Genomic DNA, 26608 nt, shown 5'->3' with positions numbered 1-26608 from the left:
CATTTTCAACCTTCCTTGTGGAGTCACAGAGCTGCAATCCAAACCTCCACATACACACTCGTCTAAAAAACTGTAGCAGTCTACTCCACATGCACATTTTGGAAGACAGCTGCATATGTCAGGTGAAGGTTCTGGCCGGTGCTTTGAGGGAAAAATCTGCAGGTAACTGGTCGTGGATGCAGGCAGCTCAGTAACTGCTTGTATGTGTCAGAGAATAGAGTTAGGGGCATGGGAAACAACTTAATGAATGACTTCTTGTCTGAATTCTTACTTAGCTCCACCCCACTGGGTCAGCATGTACTCCTTATAAAACAGTGATCTGCAGAATGATGCAGGTTTCCAGGCCTTTATGGTCAAGACAGGGAATCTTCACTGTGTAAACAGCTATTTTCACATGTTACCTCAGAACTGTGTGGGTGTGGACTGGTTCTAAAGTTCTAGATGGGTGAACAGCTTCATATTCATATTTTTTTATAATTGTGATGAACTCTGTGAAACTCCCAGCATATTCACACCAAAGTTAAGATGAAATCAGATATAACTACCAAGCTGGAAAAGGCTCCAGTGGCGCAATCGGTCAGCGCGCGGTACTTATAAGACAGTAACCTGCAGAGACATGCCGAGGTTGTGAGTTCAAGCCTCACCTGGAGCACTGGAGTTTTCTCTGAAATATAAATTTTTACCACTTAATAGTTTTACACTAGAGTATTCAGCTTACAGGAAAACCTTGATGATGTAAGGCTAATGCACATCATCAGTGAATCAGGTGTTTCAGGTATTTCAGACATCAAACACATGTTACTAGGCGACCCAACCAGACTTGCGCAGATCCCAGCCAGCAGTAACATACAGATCTGTCCCCTCTAGCCAGAGCCATCTGATGCTGTCTCAGCTCGCTCTACAGCTGAAAGGTGCATATATTACAACATTTAAATTATTTTTTAAACTATAAGGAAATAATACAGTGATTCTTCATCTCCAGATAGTTTGGAGGTGTGCTTATAGAAATGCTCTGGGGTTAGTTTGGGATATGATACGATGTCTTTTTATTTGGCCCGGAGGTCCTGCAGATCAGACTTTATTTGCAATCATTTGGAGCAGTGTAGTTTTTAGCTCAGATCTTAAAAGTGATGCAAGCTGTTGAATATTAACGGAGGTTGATAATCCTTCACGGACCCGGCTGATCAAAACTCTCAATACTTTCATTTCAAAGCCTGCAATCAACACCAAACTCAAAGCGTGAAAGCACCAGACTTCAAACTTTAAATCAGGTCCAATTATTGATGTGTCATATCTCCTCATTACTCCACAAGGTGGAGCTAGGAAGTAGGAAGTGAGTGATATGGACTTATGGATGATACACATGTAAAACTGTGAGACATTGTTTTCCTTATAAAACTTAAGTTGCAACATATTTATTGTTTCACTGTTTACCTGTGTTTAATCTTTATCGAGCAAGTTACAAACATCAACCAATTCTTCATTTGGCAATGAAACCTCTTTAAAAAGCGTTACCAAACCTCTTCAGCTTCCTGCCCCAGCTGATTAAAGATAAAGATCAACTTTATTGATCCCCCATTGGGGGAAATTTCTTTGTTACAACAGCTCAAAAACAGAAGTATAATTAGTAAAAATAGCAAAAAGTTAAAAAACAAACATTTTTACATTAATTAAATAAAGCCAGTAATTACAATAGAGATAAAATAATACTAGGCATATACTAAAGACTTTCACTTGTGGAAAGACAGAGGACAGTTGTTATTATTAAAGAAGCACACACAGTGTGTATTATCTGTAAAGCTGGTTTCCTGCAGCTATGCATTGTAATCAGTCTTTACAGAAGGAAAGCAATTCTCTGCAAGTCCTGAGCATAATGTGACTCTCACTCAGCAAGCTGCACAACAAAAAGCAAAGTGTGCTGCAGTTATTAGTATTAAGGAAAAAAAACAGATATTGCAAAGGATTTAGGGAGTCATTTATTTGCATGTGTGGGAAGTTAGTATGTGTGTGTATTGACATTTATTTACCAGCCTGCAAAACAACAAACAGAAAATGCAACTGAAAAAAAAGAAATCTCACATTGACAAGGATGCACTTTTTCATGTACATAATTCAGATTGTCTCCTCATGTGGTCATTTGTACCTCACATGGATAAGAGCTCAGGCCCAGTATACATCACAGAAAGCAAAGTCCAGGACTCAGAAAGTTTGGCAGCATGACGTGCTGGCAGGGCCTGCAGCAGGAAGTTGTCTGCATAAAAGTGAAACTGTGCAGCATGTAACCAAGCAACCGCCAACCCAACCACACCGCACAGACAGACTGGAGAAAACAGCTTCTTTGCAGTTCTTAGAAATGACACCTGCACACACACACACACACACACACACAATTGATACATCCTGCTTCTGATTCAGACTATGTGGCTCACTAGTTGTTCTGAAATGGATTGGATTGGCCAGCGGAAACTAAAAATAATAAAATAAAGCATTCAAATTGTTCTGACATCAAAAGCTAGCTTAGAGTATATCTAGCATAATTTTAGCATTACTTAGCATTAATGAGGCATGAAAAAATTCAACCAACTGTGTGAAGAAAATATTGTAGCACAATCCCACCTCATGCTGTCCCCACCTCCCACCCAACTCATTTTCATACAGTCCCTTTCACAGTTTGCTGGTTGGTGGCGTCTGGACATCAACTGAGTATTGATTACAAACCAAAACCAGTGAAGCAACCAAATGTCACGAGTATTATCAGGCCAAGTACTTATGACATTCAATGTAAAACATCAGTGATCATTTTGTGATTCATTCTGATTATATTTTGCAAGTCAACACAACCACAGCTGACCCAAATGTAAAGCATGAATTTGATCTAATCACAGCTTTATAGAGTGTCTGTATTGTTTTTCCAGACGGGGTTAGATTGTGTAAGGTAGCCTTCACATACTGTATGTAAAATAAAAGAGTCAATCCCAACCACACCCAGAAACACCTGGACAGGCTTGTAGAGAGTATAATCTATCATAAAAAATCATCCTTTGTACTGAGCCACATGAACATGTCGCAGAGATTGAACGATGTGGTGAAGAGGGGTCGCACTCAGATGAACCCATCAAAGGGGTTTTGTTGCCCCAGATTGTGGTTGAGGACAGTTAGATGATCTGGAGGTCTGAAGAAACAGGATACCAACCCTGCAAGGGAAATTTAACGCCGCCCACATATGCTTACAGAAGGCAAAGATGTGCAACCCCCCGAATCTGTAAAATGCATCATATCCAAAGGAAAAAGAGACGGACACAACTATTTGTCAATGCACAAAGTTCTCTGAGAGCAAAAACATTTTCAGCATGAGTATATTCTTGTATATTTGGGGCCTCTGCCTAGTTTTTTAGTAACATTTCTTTCCTGCTAATAGCTACATTTATGTGTCAATGCTTCTAAACCAGTGTACAGAAGTTCATTTTTTTATGCATCACTGGAAAAAACCTTACTCTCATGTGCACATCCGGATGTGTCCAGTGTGACACGAACTAAACCAAAATAAAACTTATACCAGCTCTTGAATGTGAAAATGTTTGTCTGTTTCAACCCTGTTATAAACGGGGAAGAATAGGATGTTGAAATAAGCAGCAGGGGCCCAGTGCAAACTGTGCATTGTGTATCAGCTTAGATACCGTTTAAATATAAAAGTAAAAATGTTTTTTTGGGCATAATTCAAGATCTCTGAAGACACACACATATGTTCTTTAACCTAAAAAGATGTCATGTCTGTTACACACAGTCACTTTTAAAGTCAATAGTATTTCAGCATATGGGGGATTATGTAGTCAAGGGCATCTTAGCGCTGCTCTTTAATTTTTCCTGCCCATTTTCTATCCAGCCAATTTTAAGGATCAAATGGGTGACGTTTCAACAACACACTTTTGAAAATGACGTCAGGCAACCAGACTCTTTGGTTTATTAGATCACCTACCATCAGTATTCATGGAACTCAAATATGAGCAAGGGAATAAGCGATTATAGGAAGAAGTATATCTTTTTAAAAAAGCAACATATTTCATGTGATGTGATTTCACTCTTGAAAAGTGTAAACTAATTTAAATGTTATGCTATTATTTTGGTTGGTAAAAGCTTGTAAGTAAGACCCAGTGATGGAAAGCATGACATTAATTTAAAAAAAAAATTCTAAAAAAAAGAAAAAAGCAACATTGGGTTCAGTCTAGATAATTGGCACACATATTTGATTTATATTTTGTATGAATTAATGACTAGTCCGTATCAAACAATAATGTTCGCTGCATGGAATAATTAATTCCATTTTGCTTTGTTTCTTTAGTAGCTGTCAGGGTTTACATAATTTTAAAAAAACACAGCAAACTGATGACATAACATGTTGAACAGATGGGATGTGTGTCTTTTCTACCACACAGTTATGTAAACCCGTGTAATTATAACAAGCTTGCAGACTTCTAATAGACAGCACTTATGATAACAGCTACCTGTAGTTATTTGGTTTCCCCAGTAGGGGGCGCAGTGAGGTCATGCCGGGTAGCAGCAGCAGCAGCAGCAGTCAGTCAGTGAGTCAGTCGGTCGGTTGCTCGCTGTCCTGTCATCATCCAGCGGTGGAGGCTCCAGCAGCAGCAGCAGCAGCAGCAGCAGCGTGGGCGGACCGGGACTCACTACAGTCACACTGGTACTACTGTAAGCCGGTGTGTGTGTGTGTGTGTGTGTGTGTGTGTGTGTGTGTGTGTGTGTGTGTGTGTGTGTGTGTGTGTGTGTGTGTGTGAGACAGCTCCACCGGAGAGCAGTTTTTACTCTGCTGATATTTCACATCTTTATGGGACTCCGCCCTCGCTAACATCTGGTGCTCGCAGCTTGATAGTGAAACTACTATGCGATGGATAACTTATGAATTGACCTGCGTTAGCATCTCACCGGTGGAGGGGCTGTGGGAACCGTACACCGTTTGAAAGGTAAGCGTAGGGGGGGACACAGTGTTTTTTTCACATCGAGCATGTCACTTCTAACACCGGCTGTCAGTCTCTGCACAGCTCGATGCTTTTTTTTTTTTTTTTTTTTTTTTAAACGCTTGGAGCACCGAGCTGGTGACACATTACGTTCCATGTGCAGGTCATTTGTAAAGGCTCTGCAGCAAACCGGGGTCTCTGGGTGGGGTCTCTCCCAGACCCATGGGTGTCTGTTAAGATGCTTGGTGTTTCACAGGGAGTTTTTACACATCTGGAATGGTAACCTTTCAAATTAAAATGTCAAGAGCTGGTGACGCTTCTGGCCAAGTTGTCATGACAGGAGGCGGGCGTTGAAGTGAGAAGTCACAGGTGTGTGTGTGTGTGTGTGTGTGTGTGTGTGTGTGTGTGTGTGTGTGTGTGTGTGTGTGTGTGTGTGTGTGTGTGCTGCATGCACATATACAGAGCATGGTGCACATTCACCCCTAAAGGTTTGCAAGAATGATTTATGGTTTTCAGAAAACTTCTGTCTCGGCTGCAGTGGAGATGAAAGAGGGGCCAGTTCGGTTGCTAGCAGCACAGAAATCCCACAGAGACAATTAAACCAGTGACCCATGTCATCAAGGATTTGTTTTGGCTTCCTGTTTGGAAGGAAGGTAGGAAGCGGACTTTGGGGCCAGATGGCAGGAGCGCACACACACACACACACAAATGCACACACACTCACACACAAACCTATACGCACACACCTGGAGCAGCCGTCAATGTTCCTACTGGGGGGAAGACAGGATTAGTAGCCAGAGTTTGAACCTGTGACATGCTGCCAAGCTTCAAATCTGAACTCTTACTGATGTGCACATCAGTTTAGTATCTGTAATAACCTCAAACCCTCGATTGTTACCATTATTAATGTCTGCAGAATGTCTTTTATCTGTAATACAAAACGTCCTCAGAAATGAATACTGGTAAGTCACAGCAAAGTTAGTTCCTTTTTATTTCACTTTACATGAAGCTGAAGCTGTGAGATCTTTTGCTGCTTGGTCTTTGTGGTTAAAAGAGATTGAAAAATGAAAGTAACAGACTATATATTTAACTTTAGTAAAGATATGGAAAGGTTGGGGCTTATTTATGTTATTTGTTTTTAACAAGTACAATTTGAGTGTTTCTATTTTTATGCAACTTTACACTTATAGTACGTTGCAACAAGTATTGCCATTTCTTCTCTAATTAATTTGTCTGAGAGCTTAAAAAGTTACTTTTGGATTACGCTTTTCATTACGCTCCTGTTCAGTAAAAGGCCATGTGTCTCAATTTTGAGGGATTAAGGATTAAGTGGACCTCTATGGGTTGAGCAAATTAACCTACTTTTCAAAGGCATAATAATGAGAAGGCTACACTAGCAGTGCACGTACAGCTACAGGGTTTTTGTGAGTCACAGGAAAGTACAAGTAGGAGAGCTTTAAGAAGTCACTGAAAAGGGGGGCGGGTCTGGGCTGGAGTGTGTAACACAAAACCTGCAGCTTTGTGATCTGTCTGTGCTTCCTGCTCACATGAAGTTTGAGAATTTGACATCCTCAAATACTCTGGGAGGCCTCTGGCCTCCATGCAGATGAAAAAGTTCCTGTGAGGAACTTTTGGTTTGTGTTGATTTTATTGACACTTGCTGAACAACTGGTTCCTCACATAGATAGTCCTGTTCACCTGCAATCAGTGTCTTTTAACAAAATCCCTCACCATCTGTGTTTTTAACAGTCTAGATGTATCACTCATTGAGAACCTGTACCTGCGGAAAGCGTAACAATGAGTCTGCTTCTATGCAACTCATCACTTTGCATGACAGCTACCCTGCTGCAGCAGTTTCAGGCATTAAAAACAATTATATCGAAATATTCATTTGTACTTAATAATAATAATAATAATATTAATAAAGTTTATTTATGAAGCACTTATCAAAACCAACATCACAAAGTGTTTTACAGAAAAAAGAAAAATCCCGACAGTCAAAATACACAACAATAAAATTCTATTAAAAAAGCATGAAAAATAAAACAACAGTGCAGCAATCATCCAATTAACAGAGAAAAGAGAAACAACCGAGACAAAGATTGGCTAAAGTTAACAGTGAAACATCATGGATGAAACAAGGATTATGAGAAGTTAAGTTCTCCTTTGCTTTTCTAGGTCATAAAGAAGTCGCAGTATTAATTTCATCCTGTTTTATAAGCAGCTAAAAAGTCTTCACAGGAACTTCAAACGTGGTTAGAAAAGGATTGTTTTGAAAAGTCCAGTCGAAAAATACATCATGAAACGTGTTCTTAATATTTCTCCATCTGTTGTCTGGTAGAAGGAACAGAGGCTTTTTTCTATACATATTTATTCATCTCCATTTTTCTAGATCAAAGTTTACTGCCAGATGTGCCGCTCCGACGACATGCTATCCCGTTCACTGTGCTTGTTAAGATCCAGGCAGTAGAGCCAGAAGAGACGGCCAAATAGATGGAGCTACAGCCAGTCTATGACTACAGTCTAGTGGTAGGCAGCTGCGTTACAGCTTGGATTAAATATTTTTTACCTACATCACTTAATGACCGACTTAATGAAAATAGTAGTGATGTATTTAACTGACAAGTAATTCTGAGGGTGAAAAGTAACGTTTAGTCGACTAAACTCGCACATCCAATTTTCCCATCCCATTATACCACCAAATATTTTTTCCAGTATTCTGAATCCCTGGTACAAAGTGCTGCAGTTTTTCCCCCAAAATGTATAAATGATCCTTTGTCTTTAGCTGAAATTAAAGTTAATTCAATGGTTCAGATTTGTACCGTAAACTGGAAAGCAGCAGCGTGGGAAAGATCCGCCCTTTGTCCTGACTTTGACAAACTCAACATACTTTACAAATAAAGATAAAGATACACACAGAGTGTCACCCGGAGCTCTTAAAAGAAACTTCAGTGCATCCTGGTAGAGGTTTTAGTAGTTTGAATCATCAGTCTGTAAGTGTGAATATGGTAGGTGTGTGTGTGTGTGTGTGTGTGTGTGTGTGTGTGTGTGTGTGTGTGCGAGCGTGCGAGCGTGCATGCGTGTGTGTGTGTGTGTGTGTGTGTGTGTGTGTGTGTGTGTGCGAGCGTGCATGCGTGTGTGTGTGTGTGTGTGTGTGTGTGTGTGTGTGCGAGCGTGCATGCGTGTGTGTGTGTGTGTGTGTGTGTGTGTGCGAGCGTGCGTGCGTGTGTGTGTGTGTGCACAGTGGCATACAGGTGTGTTTTCTTCTTCTTTTGTCCCTTTCCTCTGGCACACTGAACGTTCTGGCAAAGCGTGTTTGAACAGGTTGGATTGAAAAGAAGCAGCATACAGCTCAGGTTTATTTCTGGGTCGAGTGAAATTTAGCTTCCTGTTTATTTTACACCGAGTCCTATGGGTGCGTGAGAGAGGAAAACTCGTTTGGGTTTCTACAGAAGTCCTCCAGTGTTTTCACAATGCATTTTTTATGGCAGTGTGCCCCATGAGTGGATCTCCTCCAGTGCCTACAAGCTGCACTGTTTATCTTCGCTGTGCTTTATGCCCTTACTTGTCACTGCACATGAAGTTCTTTCATCTTGGATATGCGTGTCTAGACATCTGAGTAAAGATACATTGAGTAAAAACTGCATCTCTGGGAGTATTGTGCCTTTAACTGCCAGGTTTTTCTTGGAGACATTAGCCTGCTTTTCAACTTCATATTGGTGTCTTTATCATTTCTGTTCATCTTTTATGGACATAATAACCCTTATCCAAAGTTATATGTTTGGTTAGAGATGGGACATTCATAATGATTACTTTTATTATTTTATTGTTGTGTGTTAGTTTGTTATAAAACATGTCCATTGCGGATCCAAGAGAGTGTCACAAAAGAGCTTGTTTTATCCGGACAGCAGTCCTGAACCAACAATTAAAACAAACAGAGAGGAGCCTGAAGTTTTGGAAAGCTAAAACTCGCACACTTCAGGCAATGTCGGTCAGCTTTACTTAATGTTGCTATTTTCCAGTGTTTATGCTACCCAGAGGATGACTCCTACCCACTTTGGTGATCCCTTGACCTTAACCCTAACCCTTCCTTTAGCTATGGGCTTTACGTTATTGAACATAATGTTCGAAATACTGCCAATGGATTGCCCTGATATTGACTGTGGACATTCATGTCCCACGTTCCATGGACCTGCAAAGCTGATGCCCATTAGCTTCAGCTTGAATTGTCTGTTTCTTGATTGTTTGCAAAGGTTAGCAGTATGCTAACATGCTAAAGTGGGAGTTCTCACATTTCTAAGATTTTTTCCAAATTAGGCCCTATGTTCCCACATTTCCTTTTTCATAAATTTGTATCAGTTAGGGTTAGGGTAAGTTACCCCACACCCTAACACTAACCCTACCCTGTGGGCCTAATTTTAAGAAAATTCTTAGAAATGTGGGAACATAGGGCTGACCCCGCTAGAGTAAGGTGGTGAAAATTTTAGTTTGATAGGAATTTAGTGTGGATATTGTTGTCTTCAAACAGCTGAGCTTAGCTTAGCTTTTTTTTGTGTTTGGCCAGCATTAGCTGGCTAACATGCTGAAGTCAAGCAGCAGAATTTGAATGACTTTACCTGCTGAACTTCACTGTGTAAGCATTGTCTTCATGTTTGCATGCTGATGCTAGCTCCAGGGCAGCCTTATGGTGCTTTCAGACCTGCACAATGCACCCGGAAAAAAGCAGCTGCATGTTTCACTGTATGCAGTGACAGGGACAGTCTCTCGCCATGAGGGACATGTTGCAACAAACCACTCAGGGAAGATCTCAGGAGCAGTCTGCGTTAAATTTTTCTCTATATTTTCAGAGTGGCTGAAAAAGGCTTAAAGGGTCCCTTCAGGCTCTATTTCTTTTTTAAATCCACCTCCAATCGTTTGCCTTCCAGTCATTTGCCCTCGTGTCCCCGCAGCTGAAACTGGACAGAATAATTCATCATAAGTTTGTTGTGCACATAAGCACAGAGATTTCAGCGGTTGTTTTTGTTTTTGAACAGTCTGGTTCTGGTTGCACAATACTTATATATTTTTTTTTTACCAGTGGATCTGCTTTTCTGATTCATGGTTTTATAGTGGTATTGTTGCTTCAGCTACAGAGCACAGCATGCATCCTATAAATGGCTGCAAAGGAGGGTCACCAGTGAAAAAAAGTATATGGTGGTCAGTATATAAAATAGCAACGGTAGGGAATCACATGTTTAGATCAAATAACAGTTATAAGTACCATAGTATATAGTGCAATTGATATCAGTCATATTGTGTGGTCTCAATTTAGAACTTGGATTGTCATGGTTCTACATGAACGCAGCCTCAACACTGCGTACTATAGCCGACTATGTCGCATGTTTCGTAACTGTACACACTACCAGGTGAGAGCAGGACTAAGAGAGACTGCCATGCTGTTTGTTTTACCTCCTGTGCCCCCTCGTTGACCAAATGATCAAGATTGAAGCTGATCCGCACCAATCTGGACAGGGATTTCTCTAATTCTCTCTCTCTCTCTCTCTCTCTCGCTCTCTCTCGCTCTCTCTCTCTCTCTCTGTCTCTCTCATCATGTCTCCGTCAATTTTTTTTTGTTCCTGCTACTGTGTCACACTTGCTCCTGTTTTACCACATTATCACACGTCATCATCATACTGAATTGAAACCACAAAGGCCTTATCAGCGGGGCACATCTGACAACAGATGGTACAAAAAGAAAGACAAATCTTACCAGCTATTTTTACTCCTCAGAACAGAAGGACTGAAAAAAAAAAACATAAGACACAATATAGACAACAGTCTCGAGTGAGTACTGAAGTATGTCACTCAGTTTGTGTATAATAACAGCCTATATGTCATATTGTATCTAATCTAACAGTCTAGTCTTTGTTGATGGTCTGTTGTCTGATGTTTCCTTTCCTCGCCTATGAGGAAGGATATGAAGGCTGTAGGGATTGTGAGTCCATAAATTAAAAAAGTACATTAAACAGATTGTCGAGGGTTAATGACACGGATCAGTGACCGTACAGTGTACATATGAATGGATGGGTAACAGAGAGGTCATGAATGGATTATTGAATAAAGAGTATGATAGGGCGGATGAGTGACGGGTCGAGGCAGTTTCCTTGAAAAATCTGACTTCAAGGTTTTAATCTGTGGGCCAAAGCTATATATTTTCTGACACACTTCAAAACACTTTGAAGAGTTAACTCACCCCAGGAGAACAGCTTCTGACAGTTGATACTCAGCATGGTATTTTATGAATCTACTGTAACAGTTGATGGCTACACTGAAACCACCAAAGACCCTTTATAGATGGGACCATCACTGCATGATTCAGAAACACTTCAATACGTTCACTTGTTAACTGCTGTGTAACTGTTGTTAGGGTTTCCCTGGGATATTTTCTCAATCGGCAGGATAAGACTGCTGCTCTGATAACTACAGCGACGTGTTGCAGAACGCTGTTTAATATGTGGATATGTAAAAGTCGTTATGGTTAGTTTGGTCAGGTGGAAGTCCTTCAAAATGGTGGAAACCATTTTTCAATGCCACTAAGATATTTTGACATTTCCCAAAGCTGTATTTAGTAAATAAAAATTGTCTGACTTTTAGCTAACTATTTCAACTATGAGTGTTACTTTTAGCTGCGCAGTTCTTGCTAAAATATGGATCACCATTTTTCTCAGTGAGAATTGAGATCCAATCCAATATAGATTATATACAGATATATATAGATTTCTCACACTTTTCTTGTTCTTGCATCTTTAAAGTAAAACAGCCAGCAGTGGGCCATAAGTGAGGAAGAGATATGATGGAGGTGATTGAGTTATATGAAAAAAAACAAAAAAAAAAACAGATCCTTCCAGTATTTTGTGTGTCGGTGAAGTCTGAACCTTGTCGAAGCCCTTTTTAATAGTGTAAGTCAACTATAAGTAAAGTATGGAATCATACGAGAAGAAAGTCTTTCTTATTTGACTTTTTGGATACGACATTCTTCGAGAAGAATCAATTATCTTTTTTCAAGAACTTATAACAAAGAGTCTGACTGAATATTAAACTATCTGTCATGAAGGAATTTTAATCTTCCCAGTTTGTGGTGTATACTGGTCTCCAAACTCCTCTTCAATGTCCACTTGATGACAATGCTGTCCCCCAGATAAAATCCTCCTGATGGACTCCAGACCACTCTCTGAGGATCCTGAATAACTCCTCTTTGTTTCTTTCAAACCACAATTATGACCACCATTTGTCCCTCTGAATATTCTTTTCAGAGCAGATTCCCTCTCTCCCCCGCTGTCTCTCGCTAATGTGGCATCTGTGGGCAATTACCATCGCGTTTTCATACAAGGCTAGCCAACAGAGAAAGCTGTTGTATTGGAGCTCGCAGCATGTGCTCTGCTGGCTGCGTGGAGGGATGGCAGGAAGGAGGGATGGCAGGAGGGGACGGATGGCTTCTGAGGAGGTCTATTCATGTCGCGCAGCGAGGCCATACTTGAGTAGACACTTATTGTGGCGGTGACCTTCCTGTCACCATGCAGCTAACACACAGCAGCTTCATGTGAGGGTCAACTGAGCTGCTCTCTTTGTTTCATATCCTGACTGTCAACGCTTCACTCTGTCTCTATATGTCTGGTGCTTTGTACAAAGGACATGATTACATTTTTAATCTCTCACTAGAGTCAGATTTAAGAATGAAGGGGCTCGATTTATGATTCAACAGAGATCATTACCCTTAAAATACATTTAAACATTAATGAAGTGATTGATACAGTGTACGTTTAGACTCACACAGTTATAAGAGTAGTGTCTGCATGACCTTTGACTTCAGATAATCAGAGGCTGTCCTGTGGTTTTCACCAGAAGCACAACAGTCAGCTTATGCAGTTATAACACATCCAGTACAACAAGTCCTGTGTGCATTTGTTGTCTAGGTAAACTGTATTTGGACTATTTTTTTTTTTACAAATATCAAGTAGGCTAGTGATCCAGGAAAGATACATTTTATTATTGGTAATATGTACAAAGTATGCATGAAGATGTCAGATTTAGTGACATATTTCAACTAAAAACTGTAAAGCTCAAGTAAGGACCGTGTCCACGTAGAGTTTTCTGAGCGCCAGCGTCTTTTTTCGATTTTTTTTTCAGTGAGTAGAGACAAGAGAGAAAAAGTGCAGCACCCAGCGTCTTTTTTTTCCGAGCACTCCGCCTTTTTTTTTTTCTCGCTGCCCCTCCGGGCGCTGGACCTGAAAATCTTTAAACTTTTCAGAAATGGCACTGTTGTCTTCATCGGCGCTCTTTTCCAAATGTATGATATTCCCTTTAGTTTCGCTGTGTGTGGTGCACCCACATCTTCCTCGCTCCGTGTCTGAGCGGGGAAATAAACTCAAATAAAAAAAACATACAGTAACAGGTAACAGAGCAGTGTCGGTCATGCAACAGACTGTTGACAACGTGCAGCACAAACTCTCATGAAGACAGCCAGCGCTTTTCTGCCCGGGAAAACAGGCTAGGTGGACACGGGGCCTTATGGATGTTATTCCAAAGTGTAATCATTTCTTAATCAGAATTAAAAGAGAGTGCTGTTATTCATGAATTAGATTAATATATGAAAAACAGCTCTCCCTTGATCAATCATTTTCAGTGTCCTTGTATCTAAAGTAATAATGCTCCCTTTTACAGATTTGACAAGTCTGTTCATGTTTATTTCTTCAGAGGGATTTTCATCTCTCTGTGGATGTGTGGCAATATAGACAACACAGGAACCAAAATAAAACCTCAGGAATACGATTCTAGTAAACTGTCATGTTGGGCACAGCCGCTAAAAGGATCTTTTGAGGACACAGGTCTGTTCCAGTCTGATTGACAATTTCTGCGTGCAAGGCTCAGATTGAAATAGACAGAAAACCCATTATCAACGCAGCCTGTACACTCCCTCAGGACCACGGAGCTGGCAAACCCCGCTAACTGAGGCTGTAAATGCTGTGCTGGACATGGTGAAACCTCATTAGTGACAGTGGATGTTTCCTGCTTTGTTGGTTTCCTATCTTGTACATAAATATGTACAGCCTGTGACAGTAGCAGTGGGAGAGTTGTTGAGAGATGCTTTCTGTTATTCTGTTGTTTTATTAATGCTGTTTCCTGAGAAACTTCAGTGGATCTGCTCAGTATTCAGTGTGAGACTGTGAACATGTCTCTTAGAGATTACACCTTTACCACAAACTGGAGATGTTTGAATGAAGAAAGAATGGCCAAATAAATGCACAAGGAGACTATAGGAAGGTTAGATTGGGTGGATTGTGATTGAGCAAAAAAGACGACTGATACAGGAGGGCAGAATTTTGGTCCTTAGTCACACATGAATGTAACGCTTCATTAATAAAACTTAAGTTAAACCTATAATTATTATATCATGAGCTTCAAAAATTGCAAGGACCATCTAGATTTAGTTGCAGGAGGAGGTTGCACTTCACAAATGATGATCTCAGAGAGCCAACAGCATGTGACGCTAGCTTGATTCTATTGCTTACTAAAGGAGTGTCCATGCAGCACGACGCCATGCGCTGTTTTAACCTCCCTGACGCTCTCGTAGACGGACCAGGAAGGACGTGGCTCTACAAGGAACTGACACTCACTTTTCTGACTGGACAGAGCTTGATTGTTTGTTTAACAAAGTGGAGATAGTGGTCTATTAATAATATCCATCTCTGTGATGGAAATGACGTGCCTTGACTTGTGGGGTCAACAACGGAGAAAAACTGTAGCTGTTTATTGACAAGACATAAGAGTTGTGATTCAGCCCAGAGCACCACACTTCTGTTTCTCCACCTTATCCAGCGCTCACACACAGTATACTTCATCCTAAGTTCCCAAAATGTTCCAAAATAATAATGATGGTATAATAATAGTGATGCCATGTGAGGCCAAGATTTATGCAGTCTTTTTTGTTCTTATGATTCATGTTAGTCCAATGTATTCTCTTGTTTAAGCTACATTTTGGTCTCCACCAACTCTTCATTCTTGACTTTTAATCATCAGAGCAAGATGCTAATTTTATTTGATGAAAAAAAAAGTGTTTTTCTGTTTATCACATCCTGTTGCATACTTACAAGTTAACATTAAGGAATGCTAACACATTAAAACTGAACCTATGGCGGCTGCAATGAGGACCCAGCCCTTGCACATTGGGGACACAACATAACCACTAGGCTACCTGGTGCCCCTAATTCCAGTTTCTCTACATTTATTTAATAAGAGACTCTCTGCTAACAAAACTCCTCTTAAGCCGCTAAAAGTCCCACACCTGGAACAGGAACTGAGAAACTATATTGCTCTCCCGTGTGGTGTCTTTGGCCGTTGGATGTGCCACGATGTGTTGGAACATCTGTGGTGATGATTGGCAATGCCCACCTTTTCTTTAGTTTTTCCAATAATTCATGTTGCTGTACTTCCCTGCAGCTGCAGTATTGCTTTTTAATCTGACATTTATTTAGTCTGAAGGTGAGCATGATAGAAACTGAGTAAATGAGTAAATATAATGTGAAACTGGTTGTTTTTTTAGGCAGACTCATGAATATAATAGTGAAAAGACTGTAGTTCCCTTTAGGTCTAAGATGCAGTAAGGAGTCTTTCAGCTTTCTGTTTTGGTTCAGTCACACTCATCCTATCACTGTCAATTTTATACAGAGAAGGCCTCTGATTTTAAATAGCCTTGAAAAACCAAACGCGAGAAGGTAAAGGAAGAAATTAGCTGTTGAATGTTGCAAATGACACTGTAAGAGACACATTTTCCTTCAGAATTTTGGGGTTACCAAATCAGATATTCATGTCGACAACAACTCCGTAAGGGCCCGATCACAAACAGACACGCTGCTAGAAAAGCGTAGCCACAACAAACATTGTTTTCCTATATGGTACAGCCGTTAGTTTGCTACAATCCATTTTTTGCCACCTGTTTTATTTGGTCGCCTGTATATGCACACCCAGCCACAGGCGCTCCCAGCTGTTTTTCAGCAGATGTGCTCAGTTTTGTTTGAGCGGCCGCACCTAGCGCAACTTGTCTCTGTGTTATCGGGCTCTAAATCCGTCTCCAGACTGTGTGCAAGAGGTGGACATGTTTACTGAGATGCCACACATCGGTTAGTTGACAGCAGATTTGAGTCATGAGTTTGAAATCATCACTGTTGTTTTTAGACAGAAGATAGCTACAAACATTGTTTTCCTTAGAATGAGATTCTATTTGAGGCTGTAGCTGACAGGTGTTTTCTCAAAGGAATCCAGACCTTGTAGATTGTAGCGGACCAGCTGCTCATTGGCACATATCCGACCCATGTGGGAATGAAAGTGATAGTTGAACAGAAGTAAACAGGATTTCTTAAAAGTATTGGTCCTCTCATCCGGTCAGCCATCTTTAACAGGAAACGCCAAGAGCAGAGAAAGCTGCTAGTTTGTGGCAAGATATTAAAAAAAGTATTATTTCACTCACCAAAATAACTAGAGAACAGACTTCTTGTATTCCCTGATGGTACAATTAACAGCACAGTAAGCCATGTGATTGGCTAAATCCCAAACTGACTGGAGTTGAACAGTTTTAGCAGATTTAATTTGCTGCTGTAAACTTTGGCTCACTTTTGGAAACAGCCTCAAGTGGGCACTTTATGAAATACATGTTTTGGCATTTTCACAGCCCTTGGTTGCCACTTGTTTTATACATTAGTTCAACTGCTCCAAATGAGGCTTTGAGTCCTTGATATCAGGTTCAAGGTTGATTCTTTTTTTTTTTGTTGTAAGTATTCAAGAAATCTGTCCGACCACTGTCATCACTCATCACAATAATCAGACATCCAGAGGTTTTTTCAGCTTACCTAAAACTAAACGTTATGCTTCACAGGCTGCAAAAAGTAAACTGATGCAGACAGACCTGCACATATACTTTCAAATCCACCACACGCATAGAGGTCAGACGAACTAACAAGCACACACATTGGTGCATGAGCACAGTCATGCATACATAGTTTGATATTGTTTAACCACACAAGCCCACGCAGTAAAATGATGCAGATCAGAGTCACCTATTGTTTAGACATGCTTATACAAAGTAGACAGCTGTTTTTCATTTGGAAAGAAAACTGTCTCTTTCACATTCTTTTTTTTTTTTTTTGCACCTCTCCATCCAGCTTCCTTTCCTCCTTGCTGCGATGCTTTTCCTTTTGTTTTCTTTGCTCTCTGACTCAGTGCAGGATGTTGTTTTTTTCACTTCGTTGCTCTTCACTTCCTTTGCTCCTTTCATGTTCTCCCAACATGACATGGAGTCCTGTCTCTCGTGTTTTATGTTTCTCCATCTGTTGTGTTATTTTTTCTCTGCCTTCATACGTACCCCGCTCGGCTGCAGGCAATCAGCTTTATGGCCACAACATTATTGTCATGTTAACACCAATGTAGAACCTTTAAAGCCATAATGAAAGCAGTGATGATTGAATTAGCTGTTGTCTCTTCATTGTAAATCACGAGACAACATCAATCATTGTGTATTGTTGGATCCCAGGAAGAATCGTTGCTGCTGTGGTAACAACAACTAAACACATAAGCATATTAATGATCATTTGAAATCTGCCAGAAAGCTACCTCGACATTTTTACCTCTCGCTAGCCCTGCAGAGTAGGGTTATCACGATGCCAGAATCTTCAACTTCGATATCATACTAGTAAATATCAAACAATGCAAGACCTGTTTTGATAACACAGAAACAAAAGTAGAAGTCCTGTGTGCCCAATATTAGGTGATTAATTGTTTTCAAAGATCAAAAATGGCATGCAAACTCCTGCACAGTGTTTAAATCCCATACTGATATTAGAATTATTTGTGAGGGAAAGTGTTTTTGTGCAGTTAAGACAGTGTGCAGGAGTTTACCTGAATTTTTTTTACCGGCGCTCCCTCAAAAGCCACGCCCCCTCACTAACATGCACAAGTGTCCTATGGTCCAGAAGCAGACCTCAGCTCATGCTTTGAGTTTGGGCTCGTGCATGCAAAAGGTAGAGAGCTAGCAGGGAGACATGGAGGCGTCTGATTGGTTCATCAGATTGGTACCTCGTGGCAGACATTGGTCGAGGTTTTTACACGCTTACCTCGACCAATGTCTGCCACGAGGTACCAATCTGATGAACCAATCAGACGCCTCTATGTCTGCTACAGATGACGGATTTTCTTTGTTCCTTTTTCAGAGAACATAAGTTATTAATGTCTGTCAGGACCTAAAAACAACTTCAACCAAAATATTAAAAAGTAAATGTGGAGGAAATTACCAACCCTGCCTTTAAAGGGAAGTGAGGCAGGGTTTAAATAATAAGACCAAATGTCAATCTACAGTAGAAAACACTTGACAGTAGCTTATGCCAATCCTTTTTGTCATCTATTAATGACTCTCATTGGTGCTTATGAGTCTAAATCTTCATGCAAAACCAGGAGTGGAAGTAGATTTCAGCTTTTGCCCTGGCTTCAACTTGCCAATGAAATCTCTGCAGCATGCGTAGACACAAAGAGAGATGATTGAGGTTAGAGACAGACAGACCTCTGCTCTGATTGTCTGTTTCTATCTGTATAGTTAAGCAGCTTTTTTTCCACTCTTCCCTTTTCTTTATAAAGGCTGAAGGACTTCCACCAAAGGAGAAACATTTCTTTCTGAAGAGTAAGCTTCACATTTAAAAGAAATGAAGAACCGAACTCCGGTTCGCTTAAAAACGGGGGGTTTGCTTCCAGTGTGGAGTGCACCAGAGGGAAGGTGAACCAAAATGCAGTGCATTGTGGGTTTGAGTCTGGCCATCTGTAAACGATGTCAATAGGTTTGCAGAGCATGGCAAACGTTAGCATTTGCTACCAACACCAGCCTTCTGTTCTACCATAGCTCGCCTTTCTAACATTTCTGAACTGAATTATGCATCGGCTATTCTTGTGCAAATATTTATACATTCTACATAGATTTTAGATGATTTTTTTCCCTTGTGTCGAGAAAAATGTCCTGTAGTTTTCACCATTCATTATTCACCAGCCAGAGTCACAGATGGACCCCATATGTTACACCACTGTATGGCTCCTAGCTGTAAACACAATAGGTCACAATAGATGCAACCCTAAAGGAGTGGATTTGCAATGCAAGGTTCCTCACAGATCATATCAGGGTATTTAATCCTTCAATTGAGCCACAGGTTAGATGCATGTTGTACAAGCTGATAGGCTATGTTTTTACTGATGGCTAATTTTCTACCTTGTTTTTACTCACCATGTTTTATTGATCTGTGGAAAATTTCTATTCTTATCTCACTTTTATTTTACTCGAATAATGGCTTATTTTTATTGGTTTTATTTTTACGAGGGGTTCCACATCTCGTTTTTACTAAGGGCTTTTGTCTTTAGTATTGAGCACTGTTGTCACTTTATCATGTTTTGTTCTGTGCTGTCATTTGTGTGTAAAAGGAGGCCGACTCACTCGCTGCAAACCAAATCTATACGGGTACAAAAAAAGTTACCTTACCTTACCTTGTATTAGCATGTAAATTCCCCAGCAACACTGGCTTGTGCAAAATCTGATAATTGCATAATTTAGCCAGATAGAAACTGAAACTTGAATAGTAGATACGTGCCCTAAGAGATAGTGATTGCAACATAAGTACTGCACAGTGACCACATGTGACAAAGCAGCACCTGATAGCAGATGGCATTGAAGCAACAATTAAACCCTTTCATTCGTCCATACTTACTTTAAACAAATGAAACCGCCAATGGAAAGAACAGGTTGCATTTTCATTTTCATGGTTGGATGGATCAGATGATTGCGGTTCAGGATGGGGAGGGGTTTTTTATTTAATCTTAAAAGGATTTAGAGATTTTTGGGTTCCTCAGAATGACAGACAGTGGAAGGATTGTAGGCAGCTGGGAGGACGGCTTTTTAAAGTGTTCAAATTCTTCAATAATGCAAATGAAAAAAAAAACAGGCATCGCCAGGAAGTTAGTCGGGGAACAAGGCTTCAAGGTTTTTCTTCTGTGACAGGAAGTTTGGCAGGAAGGATGGAGAGATAAAGCTGTTAAGAAAAAAACACAAGCAGTGAGCTAGATTTGTACTTTCTAAAATCACCCTGACTACAGGTATTTTGCATTACAATGCTACATAAACATAACTTTGAGTAGCCTATTCCTGCTTGTGTGATTTTGGACGTTTGTAAGTTATTTATACATGGACCTGCAGTCTTGCATGTTGGGACTAACCTGTAGCAGCATGATGGCTCCTTGACTAAAAAGATGAAATGCTCACTCTCACTAAATCAATGTTAGGACATTTGGCCACCCCTTTTATCATGACATCACTGACAGTCTTAGCCAATGTAGAAATAAAAATATTCTTTTTGAATAACTAGAGTCCCAAGCAGGCATTTTTATAATAACATTAGACAAATTCTGATAACATATCAAAATGTTGATAATTGATTCCATTTATACAATATCTGTAACAGTTACATTTAAGATATCCACATTTCCTTTTACAACTGATCAACATGTTTGTATTTATATCAAAGAAGTAATATCACCAATGACTAACATCTAAAATGTATATAGTTAATTAGGATACCTACCTATCCAACATGCTTTGTTGATTTGTATGAAATAAAGTGGAAATGTTATCTTTGCACCAGAAGTTACGTCTCAAAATTGTCACATCGTCCAAATTGTTTTGCAGTTACCTAAAATTATAATTTAAAATGGTAAAAATGACAATGCTTACATGTTGAAGAGGTCTTAAAGAGATAGTTTGGTATTTTTGAAGTGGGTCTGTTTGATGTACTCATCAGTAGAAGAACACATATGTGGTGTGCTGAATTAGTGTTTAAACAAAGTGGTTTTCTGACGGTAGAGCAGAGCATTGAAAAGATCCTAAGTATACAGTAGGGTGGACTTTCAGTGTCATTGATTTGGTTGGTTTCTTCAAAAATAGATAAATTACCTGCAGCAAATGGCCCGATACAATGTGAACCTTAAGCCTAAATTCCTCTAGATGCGTGTTCGCTCCGTCTTCACTCTGTCACATATTTGGTGGAAGTATTACTGACAAGTACTTCGTACAATCCCAATTCAAAAATAACAAACTACCCCTTGATCATCGCACGAGACAATCTGAGCACTTTGACTGGTCCAACCATAGTTCTTTATCAAATATATTTATAACATGTAAAAACATGTATGTAGTCAAAATGACTTGTCATCCTCAGTGATTACATTTTAAATGGTTTTTCAAAGACTATGATAAGAATGGCAGTATTGAGAAAGATAGCTTTAGCTTCACATGTGTCGGTCTGCTAGTTTATAACAGGAATCAAACCCTTTACACTTTTAGATTGGTGTTATTTTGAATCAGCAGCCAGAGTTAAACCATGTACAGTCCTTTTTGTTTTTATAACGTCATGCAGTCATTTGTTCTTTTGTCCTTTTGTAGTTTTCTGGAGATAAGCTTCAGTCTTGCCTTTAAATTTTTCTCAAATCCCATCCAAACTTTCCGGGTAAAGGTCCGGGTCAGTAGAACTAAACTTCAGCCTGATTGAAATGTGTTCTTCTTTTTGGATGTTTCAATGATTTTTGGAAACAATTGATAACATTATGTAACATGATGATGATGTGGCATTACAGAAAGCTGCAGAAGTCATGAGGTCAAAAAAAATAAATCGCCTGATGACATGAATGTTACGCAGATGTGTCAATACCGTTCATCATTCATTCTTGATTTGCTCTCTGTTATGAAGATTTTCATAACGTCTGCTGTGGCAGATGTTTAATCATTTGTATCTGTGTTTGTCAAGGTAACAGCAGATTACACACACACACACACACACACACACACACACACACACACACACACACACACACACACACACACACACACACAAAAACACCAACTCACACTAATAATTCTGCAAACAGAGAGGAAATGACCCACTGTGCTATGACTGTAACATCTGGCAAGGATGAGAGCCCAGAGAATATGTGCTCATATGGGTCGGGGAGGTGGGGGGAATGAAAGCACACAGAGCATAACTCACTCTTAATCTATGTGACCTACTCATGCTTTGTTGCATCAGAATAGGATAGAGAAGAAAAAAAAAAGCAGATGTACAGCTTCCAGAGGATTTACATGTGAAAAAGGAGATCAGACAGCGTCGTTAGCTTGGCTCTGTTTGAATGTAAGCAAATCTGCCCGGCAGCAACTCGTAATCTCACTAGTTAGCATGTTTATACAAGTTTGTTCATAGACTTGTAAGAATGCAGAAGTGACTTTATTATGATTTTACTGTAATCTTGATTTGTATTCATAGAGGGGTTTGAACAATGTTTTACTGATAGACACAGATTACAGACCTATAGGTTCTCCCTCACACCTGCCTGCCTGCTACACACTGAACAAGTGCGGCGTATGAATTTGTATGAATGGGATTAGTTACTTCTGATGGTCACTTTACATAGCAACCTCTGCCATCAGTGTGTGAATGGGTTTTACAATTGGCCATTTACATGTATGATATGCTTTTTAAAAGTTAAGATGAGAGTTGTTATGATAACTTCATTACTTCAGCCGTCTCCCATAGCTGGTGTTTTTGTTAAGTCTGCAGTTGGTCAGACCATTAGTCATGAATGCAGTATTCAGAAAACCTTGAATAACTTTCAAATTAAAACGGACCCAGAGGTGCTGTTGGGCAGATCGTAGAGCCTGTTAGGGCAGAACAGTGCCATCGTAATTATGTTCAAACCCACCTGGGCTGTCTGAGCATTAACCTGCCACAGAGTCCCATACCAATTATATTCAAGGTTCACTGAAGTTCAGTTTTACAGAACATTACCGTAGGAGAGTGAAGAGATTAACTCTACACTCCAATACTATTTACCAACCAAATCAAAAAATCAGAAAGTATCAGACAGTCGATGACTTGTTTAGTTGTAAAAGCCAGAAGTGTTGATCTGCCCTATTGGCATCCATTATCTTTATGTTATTTCCTGTTCGGGGTCACAGGAGGCTGGAGCCGATCCCAGCTGTCATTGGGCGAGAGGCGGGGTAAACCCTGGACTGTACGCCAGTCAATCACAAGGCTGCCCCATTGGTGTTAAAAAAAAAATCGATTGTAAGCAATCAGGTTTTATGATTGACTTTGTTCAACAATAACTCCAACTTCTATCCATTAAGACCAAGGTGATGTAGTGACCAGACCTATTGTCTGTTATTGTATTTTCACCATTTGCTCTTTTTTTTTAAAACTGTTCTGTGAATTAATTCCCCCGAAAAAGAGCAAGGATTTAGAGACAGCTGTGGGACAGGAGTCTATGGCGGAAACTTCTGCTGTTAGCGAATATGTTAGGCTTTCTGGAAACAAGCTTGACAACTCAGATTTTTCACTGATTGAAAAATTGTGCTATGGTGGATAAAATACCAGAGGATTTCACAAAGCAGGGAAAAAAAATAGCTGAGAAGCTCAGATAGGCTAACTTGTGCTATCTTAACACAGCTCATTAGCCAGGCTAGCTTAGCTCAGCTGCCACAGTGGTTCACACAGCTGTGGAAGACTTTCTGGATCTTTAACCCCCCCTTTTTTTTTAAAGTCGGAAAATGGTTTGACTTATTCACACACCACATATTAATAAAGCTATAGAGCATCCCGACAATGAAAAGGACTCAGACTTGTCAATCAGAATTAAAAAAACGTCTCAGCCAAAAAAGAAATAGAGAGAGAGAAGACAAAAGGTAAAGCAGGAAGAGAGGGGGTGGAAGAGGAGTTTAGAGAAAAGGAAGTCACAGTAGAGATATGGTGTTTTCACTGCTTTACATAAAGTTCAGTTGAATTGCAAAGCGGATTGACATGCAGTCACAGTGAGTTTCTAGTGGCATGGCTCCTCAGCCTCAAAGACAGGAATCACAGAGCAGCGTGAGACAAGGCTTGTCTCAGTGCCAATGAGATGCCTTTGTTATAATCTGTACACGTCGGTAAATGTCACACTGCTGTTTTTGTGGCAGTCACCTAACGTCACACCCCAGAACATGCACATTCGTTTCCTGTGAAACATGACGCAACTGCTCTTTTCTTGATATTGTTGTTGTGATTGAGAAAAAAAAGTTATCCCGCAGCTTCTCCGAAATTCAGATCAGAATGACAATTTCTTTCGATGTAACAAAGAACCTTTTGAACCCATTGAGAGCTTTACATGTGCATGACAGTTTTGTAATCTTTGACTGATGAATTACAAACCACTTTGAATAAAAACAAAGACCTGCTTTCCTGTTGAACCCTTGTAAATGACTACAAGCACCACAATTTTTGCAATTCCACATCTCTCGCTTTGAGAATGATCACCTCTGTGCCTTTGACGGCAATTCCTTTTTCATGCTGACGGCATCGCCACAGGAATATTACAGTCCAATCAGCGGTCAGTATGAGCTTGCTGGCCTGACAGAAGGGCGATGTCATCTGGCGTACAGCGCAGGGATTACAGCCTCTAATCTGCCTCTCATGAAAACCCGACTAGAGGACAAACAAGAGAGATCATGGTCATGGAGTATAGAATGGTACAAACAGCAAATGTTGAAAAAAAAAGCTGAAAGGAGAGGAGATTGTTTTATGAGCACACTGCATCTTTTCTTTAGCCGTATGGAGAATTGCAAACACCTCAGACCGAAGCAAGGACATGCAAGTGAGTCTTCATTCACTGTAAGAATGTTTGTGTGTGCAGGTTGGCATGCGCATCTGAAAGTCTATTCTCCTGTCTGCTAAAGACACACACTGAATCCAGCCACTGTGGAATAAGCAAAGGATGTGGTTTTGGATTGTTCTGGTTGAGGTTTCTGTTTGCAGGGGTGTGTTTATCCTCTGTGACCTTTAGAGAGGCACAGACTTCCACGTGGGACCACAGAGGGACCAAAACACTGACTCAAAGTCAACTTTGTGTAAGTTGTCATTAGAGCCTGTATGAATATTTATAGCTCAAAGAACACAATTTATCAAAAATGCATATTGAGGAGGGTTGAGTTACTTGACGTGAGTTTCCAAGGGTCTTTGGTCAGTTTCTCTCATAATCACGTCAGTCAAATCATTCAATTTGAAGCATGCAATTTTCATTTTCAACAAGCTCTATTCATGTCAGAGACTTTGCAAGGCTCTAGAAGACAAAACTCCATCCTGCTAGTATGCTAGATATAATGTTCATCATCCTAATTGTGCATCTAAAAATGCTGCAATTAATAATGAACACTTATGGCATTATGATGCATAAGAATCAATGAACGAATGCAATGATCCAATGACCAATCCATGTTTTCTATACCAAGTGAAACCATTGGTTCTTTTTTAGATCGTATATGCCAGCATAAACACAGTGTTAACCAACAAAAACATACTGATCTATATTTATGATTCCTGTAGTGAGATCTCTCAATTTTCTCAATCGGAAGGTCTGGGGTTCGATCCCCAAATCCTGCAGTCACATGTCCATGTGTCCTTTGGCAAGGCAGTAAACCCCTTAGTAAACCCCCTAGTAAAACTCTTGCTGCTAGGTCAGCAGTGTGTAAATATGTATGCATGGGATTGGTTAATAGTGATGACAGACACTTTACACAGCAGCCTCTGCCATCAGTGTGTGAATGGATAAATGTAACATGCAGTGTAAAAGGTGCTTAGTGTAGTCAGAGGACAAAATAATCCATTTACCATTTACTGTAATAAATCCACCTATGGTTTTGATGTACTGAATATATGCTCCTGAACCGAATTGAATCCATTTTTATCGTGGCAGCTAGTTTGTTATTAGCAATTCATTTATCTTGAAGCAAAGACTCAATTTGAAGCTTTCGATTAAAGCTCCTAATTAGTAATAAACTGCATTAAAATGAGACTGATGGAGAAGTCTTTTATTTTGAAAATCTGAGTAAGAGTCATCCTCATGGCACCTGTCTTGGCCCACGATCTTTTAGAAATCGATCCAACAGTTTTTGAGACTTTTACAAAGTTAATATTGAATCATACAAAAATGTAAAGAGATCTCCAAAGTGGTTGGTTTATCATCTGAGCATCATGAAAGCCTTAACCAGGTTTAGATTTACTTTTATTAATCCCTGCAAGGGGTTTAAGTCAGAGTGATGGAGGTGCCCCTGAGCTGATGGCAGGGAGGGGGTTTGGTGCCTACAAGACCACCCTTTATATTTGGTCCACACTGGAACTTGAACCAGTGACCTTCTGGTTCCCAACCCAAGTTGCTACAGACTGAGCTACTGCCAAATTTGCAATTTGTTCAGCATTTGTTTCCAGATGTTGGGACAATAACAAAATGTCACAAAGGTTGAAGGATCACTAAGGCAGTGGGGCTTCTTCCTCTGGGGAGTATGAGTACACTTACAAATTGTTAACATATTCTGGTAATGTGTACAATTGTCTTTAATATGTTGGTCTCTGGACTAGGAGGGTTTATGTAACCACATCTGTCATTTGAGAGGCTAAAAATGAGGTAGTCTCTGTGAAAAATAGTGTAATCTGTTTGTTGCACGTGGATTCTTTGGTGACTGTAGCAAATAGAAGTGTATAAGTAAGATATATATATATTTA

At 40.0% G+C, this 26608-nt stretch overlaps 1 protein-coding gene and 1 non-coding gene across 8 annotated transcripts in view; both read left to right on the top strand.

Moving 5' to 3' along the window:
• The first annotated feature begins 558 nt into the window (after positions 1-558).
• trnai-uau (transfer RNA isoleucine (anticodon UAU)) lies at positions 559-652 on the top strand. Its single transcript has 2 exons — positions 559-596; positions 617-652. It is a non-coding gene; the product is annotated as a tRNA-Ile (tRNA).
• A 3928-nt stretch (positions 653-4580) lies between these two features.
• Positions 4581-26608, top strand: part of rhbdf1b (rhomboid 5 homolog 1b (Drosophila)) — a 51727-nt gene continuing 29699 nt past the window's right edge. For 3 of the 7 annotated variants that reach the window (XM_065949737.1, XM_065949738.1, XM_065949734.1), the window contains exon 1: positions 4584-4976. The gene's annotated coding sequence lies outside the window, so the exon portion shown is untranslated. Of the gene's footprint in view, positions 4977-26608 lie in introns of all 7 variants that reach the window. The other 4 variants (XM_029279027.2, XM_029279024.2, XM_065949736.1 and 1 more) reach the window with 3 other exon arrangements.

This window comes from Labrus bergylta, chromosome 21, assembly GCF_963930695.1.
Source record: "Labrus bergylta chromosome 21, fLabBer1.1, whole genome shotgun sequence".
Classification (NCBI taxonomy): Eukaryota; Metazoa; Chordata; class Actinopteri; order Labriformes; family Labridae; genus Labrus; species Labrus bergylta.
This window is presented reverse-complemented; position numbering and strand designations above follow the sequence as displayed.